This window comes from Triticum urartu, chromosome 1A (assembly GCF_056163025.1).
Source record: "Triticum urartu cultivar PI428250 chromosome 1A, HENAU_Tu73, whole genome shotgun sequence".
NCBI classification, from domain to species: Eukaryota; Viridiplantae; Streptophyta; class Magnoliopsida; order Poales; family Poaceae; genus Triticum; species Triticum urartu.
Genome location: NC_141873.1, coordinates 12992652 through 13000913, shown reverse-complemented (window position 1 = coordinate 13000913; position 8262 = coordinate 12992652). Strand labels below are relative to the sequence as shown.

The following is an 8262-nucleotide window of genomic DNA, read 5'->3' as shown; positions in this document are numbered from 1 at the left end:
TAAGATCCGCACAAAAATTGTCGAGCACCCTGACCCCGAGCGCATCAACCTCAGAATCACACATGGGTTTAACAGCCGCAGTATTACGAATCATCTCTAAGGCCCGCTCGGCCTCTAGATCCAGAAGATCATTAATAGAATTAGAAATTTCAGTGCCATTACTACCCAGTGAAACTCCTAATTGATTTGCATTATCAACAATCTCATCATTTGAAAAATGCAAAATGGAATTAGAAGTATTGACTGACATACCAGTAGTGACCTCCACGTCACGAATCTTAGCCGCCCTCATGGCGCACCGCTGCTGAATGTCGTCCACATCCGGATGTGCCTGGAGACGGCCACTCACCCGGCGCTCCTCAGACATCGGACCCTGAATCCCTCCAACGCAATGACCTCCTCCCGAGAGATCGCGGTTGGGGTCCGGCCTCCTGCCTCACCCCAACCAGCTGGCCGATCCACCTGCACGGGCTCCCCCACAGCCTCGCCAGAAGGTGGACAGACACGCACCAATATCTCAGATGCCTGGCACGCCCCACACGACGGGGTCGGCAGCGGGGGTGGTGGAGGCGGAACAAGAGCCGCCTGCCCTCGCTCCCCACCCAGCACCGGAGAAGCCACCACCACAGGCGCCTTAGGAGGAGAAAGCTCCGAGGCCACCTGCCCCGAGCCCTCTCCCGAAGGCAAAGCTGGCACCAACCGACAGGAAGATGCAACGGGAGAAGAGGTATCCGAGGCCTCCTGCCCCAGACCTCCTCCCAACGAAGAAAAGGACACGGGAGGCACCTGCCCCGCATCCCCTCCCTCAGCAGAAAGAGAGCAATCCGAGGCCGCCTGCCCCAGGGCTCCTCCCGACACGCCAGGCACGAGAAGCTGCGTCATCTCCTGAGGGGGAACCGCGTGCTGAGTAGAAGAGGGAGTGGCCACCTGCCGACTCACCTCCTCCTCCCCCCAGACCGAAGGTGATGGGACCCCACGATCCCCAAGACTCGTATCCACAGCATCCTGAAACTCCAAAGCAGGCAAGGCGAGCTCAAAAGCCTCCTTGGACTCGACCCGATCACTCCACAACCTCGGTGGTGCCGAAGAGGGCTCGAAGGACCTAAATCTCAGTGTCGTCGAAGGCACCGAGGAGGGTTGGGCAGCTCCATCCCCGGTCGTCGCGGTCTCAGACCCCGGCCCCTTGGACAGCTGTCGTCCAGAGTCCTCGACCGGCGGTTCCTGTACTCCCGCGCCACCGTCACTCTCATGCATATCAACGTCAGACTCGTGAGCCGGCGCAGCCAGAAGGCTCTCATCCTCAAACTCAATAACCAGATTATAAACCCTGCCTCGATAAGCCCACTTAACCACTTCCCGCACATACTCAACGTTCAGAATACTGACCAGAACCCGAGCAATCCCGTGAGCTCTGCTGAAAGCCATGTCCACACGCTCAGGCTTCCCCACTAGAATGCCCATGCTGGCCACAACCCGAGCATCCAGCAGCGGCTTGGAAGGGCCCCCGGAAAACCGCAACCACGCCTGCGTAAGCGGTTTAGCCTGAGGCTCAACAAGCTTCCATTCCTGAAACTCAAGGATGCCATCAGTACCCGGCACCTTACACATCCCAAAACTCAACAACCTCTGCAGATCCTCCACGGAAGGGAACTCAACCCTGAACATCTTATCATCAAGACTGACAAGGTCCCACTGGACATCCCCAGGGGCCAACTCTCGAAGCCTCTGCATGATCTGTGTCTCGGACACCTCCCCTCTGGTGACCTTGACAATCCCCGTGGTCAGACTCGGGGACTCGTCAGGAACCTAACGCTCAGTCGGAGACTCGAAAAAACTTAGCTCAGCACAGAACACTCCATACATCATGAGTGACGGTGCTTGATCACGCAGTAACGGACAATCCCCAGAGTCGTGTGCCAGTTTACCACAGGTATCACATAACCGGGCCACGCACTCCGCAATGAAGTGGCCCTTGTCTCCGCAACGATAACAAAGTATCTTTTCCTTCCCGCGCGCCCACTTGGACGCCCTATCAGACTCAGCTCTGTCCATCATCTCCACGGACACATCAGCCATAACCTCGTTCTCAGGAACCGGAACAGTAGCAAGAGCCGTTACCACCTCCATAGTGTGACCGGCCAAGCCTGGCTCCTCGGCAGCCCCGCTATCTGTCGTCTGCTCGACAACAATAGGTGGTGGCGGCAGACGTGGATGGTACCGGCCCCCTCGCCCGCCTCGACCACCACGATGTCCACGGAAGCCACCTCGCTGCCTAGAATCCGGGCCAGAAGCACCCTCAACAAAGCCACCCTGGGGACCCAGGAACAGTCGCTCTGCCGGACCCAGGAACAATCCAACAAACCTCGACCACCGCCCGTCGACGACGAGCCACGGTGCACACCTGCCCCATAGGCGTCGAAACCATCGTCTCCCCAATGTCCCCGAGGTGCGGCATTAGCACCAGCCGTAGGTTTGGTAACGAAGTGAGGTGGCGGTGCTGGCCTAGGCTAATGTCCCACAGACCCCGGCGCTTCCGTCGTTGGCGGTGTAGGCGCCGTGCCGCCCCGACCAGCAGCACCACCAGCCAGCCCACCGCGACCAGGCGCCATACCAGAGGTCGCAGGCACCGGTACGCGAGCGCCGGCAGGCGCCGCGGCACCACGCCCCACGGCCGCACCCGCCATCGCACCTCCCCGACCGACCGCCGGCAGCACGGGGGGCACCACACCACGGCTAGCTCCAGGGAGCAGGGCACCACGGCCGGAGGCAGCAGCCGGCAGCAGCACAGCCGAAGGCACCGCTCCACGGCCACCTCCCGACAGGAACGCGGCCCCAGGGCGGCCCGCCCCAGGGGGCTCGGCCGGTCTCTTCGCCGCCGCACCACGTCCAGCCATGGACACTAGCGGGGGAATGCGACGAGCACGACCGCCAGGATCCGCCCGCCGATGTGTAGTACGCCGAACCAAAACCCTACGGCGCGAACTGGAGGAGGAGGATACCGATTGATCGCTGCATGCGTCTCTAACGTTGTCGATCGATACAGCCTCGAGCCCATCCTTTTCCAGTCTGACTGGACCCGGCCCAACTGCAGCCTCTTCGCACTGGGCCACATACCCAGACGAAGAAGGCCCAGTAGCCACCGGTGGCCCACAAGCGCCAATCAAGGAATTCAAACGCACGGCCCTCGCCGCCGCAATCCCGATCGATGCCGCCAGCGCCACCTGCTGCCGGCCGGCCGCCGCACGGCCACCCTTCTTCCTTCTTACCACAACCGTCCACGCCTCCGGCGCAACCAAATCGAAAACAGTAAGCTTGGGTAGACTTACCTTGGGAATAGGGCCCTTCCATGGCCGAGATGCGGTCGCCGCCGTCCTCCGATGGACAACACGCCGGAGCAGCTCCAACTTCTCTCCAGGACGCAAGCCATTCCTCGCTGGATCTTCGGGAGGGACGACCGTCTCCACGATCTTGGCCACCTCATCCTCATCATAGCCGGCAGAAAAAGCTTCACAGATCATATCTGAGGGAGTTGGCGAGTAGGCCGTCGAGCCGCCGGATCGCCCGCCGTCGTTCTCGTCATCTCCGCCCGCCGTCGTCCTCGTCATCGCAAACCCCGGGTTGTTCTGACTCATGCCGGCCCCATCATCAACCTCCATCCCCCGCTAATCAGGCTCTTGATCCTCCTCATCGTCCCTATCTGCAAGAACCCAGAATCGTCCTCCAAAACGATGATCCGATCTTCCGGCTTTGGGCGTATCCGTCAAATCGATCAGATCCGCATCCTCCGTCTGATCCTCCTGCAAACGACAATCGACACGCACATCATAAATATCAAAATGTAAACGAGATCCTACCGTAATCTGGACGTCGGCCGCCAGGTAATCACCGGCAAGGACATCGTTGTCCAAATTGATAATCCCCGTCCACCTAGAAGTTGGATTATGATGAAGACGGCCCTCGATCCAGCCACCAGACGAGCGCTCATCGGCGAAATGAATCTTCCAGCGCTCTGTCTGCGCACTGTGAAGGATCGCAAGATCAGCGTCCGCCGGATCTGCTTGAGTGCACTCTGCCCCCTACGTCGCCGGCACCGACGAGGGGCAATGCGATGAGGGATCAGCATGGATCTCCGGTAGCGAGAGTGCGGAGATCTGATCCTCCGGGGGCCGTCCCCGCAATGTGCGCCCCAGCTAGCATCCCTCAATTGGCTGATGGTGGACTCGAGCCAAGGAATCCAAGTGGATGATATTCCGCTGCCAAGAAGGAGCACACAAACACTCCACCACCTCGGCGCAACGTGTCGATGACAACGGGCATATCTTACACGACGTCGTACACGGAAATATCGACCTAGGCTCTTCCAACTTGGAAATTGACTTAACATAAAAAAGAGTTGGGAAACTAGATGGATCAAACCAAACTTCATACAACCAAAGCCTGTCCTTCAGCCCCCATCCTGGAAAGCGGTGCCTTGTTCTTTCCCCTTGCAGTCGCTTCCACCAGAGCGGTGACAGCGTCGACGAAGCGTTGGGGGAGCTCTTCTTTGTACATATCCTTGTTTTTCTGGAGCACGTCGAGAGTGGGTGGCCCGTCCCCGACTAGGATCCCCTCCTTCTTCATTAGGACCAGTCTAGCCTTGTCCATGGAGCTGAGTCCCTTTGTGATCTTGGCCGCGAGCCGTCCGCTGCTCCTTTGAGAGCCAGCGATGGAGGTGGTTGGAGGAGGGTGAGGTGGCATCATTGCAGCGGGAGGCATCAAAAGAGGAGGTGCGACGGGCGACGCGAAGCCTTGCTCAGCAGCGGTAGATGGGCAGAGGAGTAAGGAGCGCTGATGGAGTCGAGGAAAGAGGAAATTTGGTCAAGATCTGCAAGCACCTCTTCATTATTCAGCACATCCAGAGTCATGGGCTGGCTCAGCCCATCTTGTGGTTGGCCTGTGCACTCTTGTAGCAAAGGCATAAATTCGGGCCCGGTCGGGCCCTTCTCGATTTCTAGTGGCCCATAATCTCATGCACTGCTGGTCTTCGGGGGATCACAAGCTACTAGGGAATCAGCCTTGGATATTCCATTAAAACATGCATTTGTCCCCAACTCATGGTCAACGCCAGTTGCAGCGGGCAGCACCAGAGCTTGCACAGGGGAAGAAGCACTCGCCAGAGCTTGCGCATGGGGGGCAACAACATTGGCAGCATGTTGAGCCGTCTGTCCCAAAGTTGCGAAGGGATGGCAACTGCCCATCTGGCTCTCCTCATCCCGAAGCGCCTCAGCTGCCAAAGGAGTGGCTGATGTCAGCCGCTCCTCGTTTTCTTCTGAGCAGATTAACAGAGTAAGTGCACCTGTAGAGCTCGAGAAGGGGTCGCCGGAGACAGCCGAAGGAATGATTGGCTCGATGTCAATCAGTGACATGACAGCACCGCCTGTGCCATGGTACAGCCTTCTACTTGTTGGGGAACGTAGTAATTTTAAAAAAATTCCTACGCACACGCAAGATCATGATGATGCATAGCAACGAGAGGGGAGAGTATGTCCACGTACCCTCGTAGACCGAAAGCGAAAGCGTTAGCACAACGCGGTTGATGTTGTCGTACGTCTTCATGATTCGACCAATCAAGTACCGAACACACGGCACCTCCGAGTTCTGCACACGTTCAACTCGATGACGTCCCTCGAACTCCGATCCAACCGAGCTTTGAGGGAGAGTTCCGTCAGCTACCGACGCAGGGCTTCGCCTAAGCACCACTACGATATGATTGAGGTAGATTATGGTGGAGGGGGGCACCGCACACGGCTAAGAGATCCAAGGGATCAATTGTTGTGTCTCCAAGGGGTGCCTCCCTCCCCGTATACAAAGGAGTGGAGGAGGAGGAGAGGGCCGGCCCCTATGGCGCGCCCTGGAGGAGTCCTACTCCCACCGGGAGTAGGATTCCTCTCCTTTCCAAGTAGTAGGAGTAGGAGACAAGGAAGGGGAAGAGGGAAGAGAAGGAAGGAGGGGGCGCCGCCCCTCCCCCTAGTCCAATTCAGACTAGTCATTTGGGGGGGCGCCCCGCCTCTCTCTCTCCCCTAAAGCCCAATAAGGCCCATATACTTCTTCCCCCGTATTCCCGTAACTCCCCGGTACTCCGAAAAATACCCAAACCACTCGGAACCTTTCCGATGTCCGAATATAGTCGTCCAATATATCGATCTTTATGTCTCGACCATTTCGAGACTCCTCGTCATGTCCCCGATCTCATCCGGGACTCCAAACTACCTTCGGTACATCAAAATACATAAACTCATAATAGAGAGCTCAAATTAATTCTGCAAAAGACTGTTAATAGATCTAGAAAGAATTGGTCCAAGAAACTTGATGATGCATTATGGGCTTATAGAACTACATATAAAAATCCTATAGGTATATCTCCGTATAAAATGGTTTATGGCAAAGCATGTCACTTACCTCTTGAATTAGAACATAAGGCATATTGGGCTATTAAAGAGCTTAATTATGATTTTAAACTTGCCGGTGAGAAGAGGTTATTTGACATTAGCTCACTTGATGAGTGGAGAACCCAAGCCTATGAGAATGCCAAACTGTTTAAAGAAAAAGATAAAAGATGGCCTGATAAAAGGATACAAAAGCGTGAGTTCAATATAGGTTATTATGTATTGTTATACAACTCTCGTTTAAGATTTTTTGCAGGAAAACTTCTCTCTAAATGGGAAGGTCCTTACGTTATCGAGGAGGTCTATCGTTCCGATGCTATAAAAATCAACAATTTCGAAGGCACAAATCCAAAGGTGGTGAACAGTCAAAGAATCAAACATTATATCTCAGGTAATCCCATAAATGTTGAAACCAATATTATTGAAACCGTAACCCCGAAGGAATACATAAGGGACACTTTCCAGAACGTTTCAGACTCCGAAAAGGAATAGGTATGTGGTACGGTAAGTAAACCGACTCCAAAACAGTTCTAATGGCAATTTTTCTCCGTTTTGGAATATTTAGAAAAATAGGAAAATAAGAAGCAGACCGGAAAGGACACGAGGCTTCCACGAGGGTGGAGGGCACGCCCTACCCCCCTGGGCGCGCCCCCTGCCTCATGGGCGCACCTCGTGTGTTCTCCGGACTCCGTTTTCTTGCACAATACTTCTTTTGGTCGGTAAAAATTCATTATATAATCTCCCGAAGGTTTTGACCACCGTATCACGCAAATATCTCTTGTCTTTGTTTCGAGCTATTTTTCTGACAGATCTAGGTCGCCATGTCGTCTTGAAGTGCCCCCAAGGACAAGTTCTTCGAGAAGGTCATCAATCCCTACTTTGCGGAGGTGCTGCAACACCCTCAAACCATTGAGATGCATGAGGGGTTGTTGCACATCCACGATCTCGAGGGACCAAGGAGGACCGGAAGCACGGAGATAAGGCTCGAGGCATTGGATCAACAAGTTTTCAAGTGTCAGGAGATGGTGGATCGTGGACTCGACTCCAATCACATAATGATCATGGAGTTCACCAACAACCACAAGCTAGATGTCAAGGACATTGGGGAGGCCATCTTCAAGCTTCATGAGAAAATCGAGCACCTCCAAGCCCAGATCAATGACCTGCAAAATCAAAACTGTGAGTATGAATATAGATTCAAGAGGATGAGTTTGGCTACAGATTTGAGGACTCAGGAGACTCGATCATCCTTCTATGATGGTGAGCCTGTGCCTTGGAAGAGGGACGACAAGCCTACATCATCAACAACTCCAACTCCTTCATCGGCAAAAGAGATATAATCACATGGGTATGGGCACTCCCCTTGGCAACTACCAAGCTTAGGGGAGTGCCCCGGTATCATAGCACCATCACAACTTTTATCTTTACCGTTTTTCTTAGTTCGATCCTTTTGATAATATCTTGATCTAGTAGAATAAAGTTTTAGTATGATCTAGTTGTGAGTTTTGCTTTATGATCCTTCTATGTAATCGAGTCTGTGAGCTATATATAATAAAGTTTAGTGTTGAGTTAAGGGCTTTATTATTTTGCTATGATCTTGAGGGAATAAAATAAGAGAAGAAATAAAAAGAAACAAAGAGACCATATGGATCTTATGGAAAGTAATGAGCTCACATATAAAGAGTATGATGAATAAAAGTTGTTGAGAGTTGACAAACATATTTTTGGTCATCGTTGCAATCAATAGGAAGTAATAAAGAAAGAGAGGTTCGCATATAAATATACTATCTTGGACGTCTTTTATGATTGTGAGCACTCGTTAAAGTATGACATGCTA

General features: G+C 53.8%; 2 pseudogenes; both read right to left on the bottom strand.

The window, feature by feature from the left end:
• Nucleotides 1-345: 345 nt before the first annotated feature.
• LOC147988376 (uncharacterized) lies at nt 346-3518 on the bottom strand (annotated as a pseudogene).
• Nucleotides 3519-3576: 58 nt separating this feature from the next.
• LOC147988375 (uncharacterized) lies at nt 3577-4740 on the bottom strand (annotated as a pseudogene).
• Between the last annotated feature and the right edge of the window lie 3522 nt (nt 4741-8262).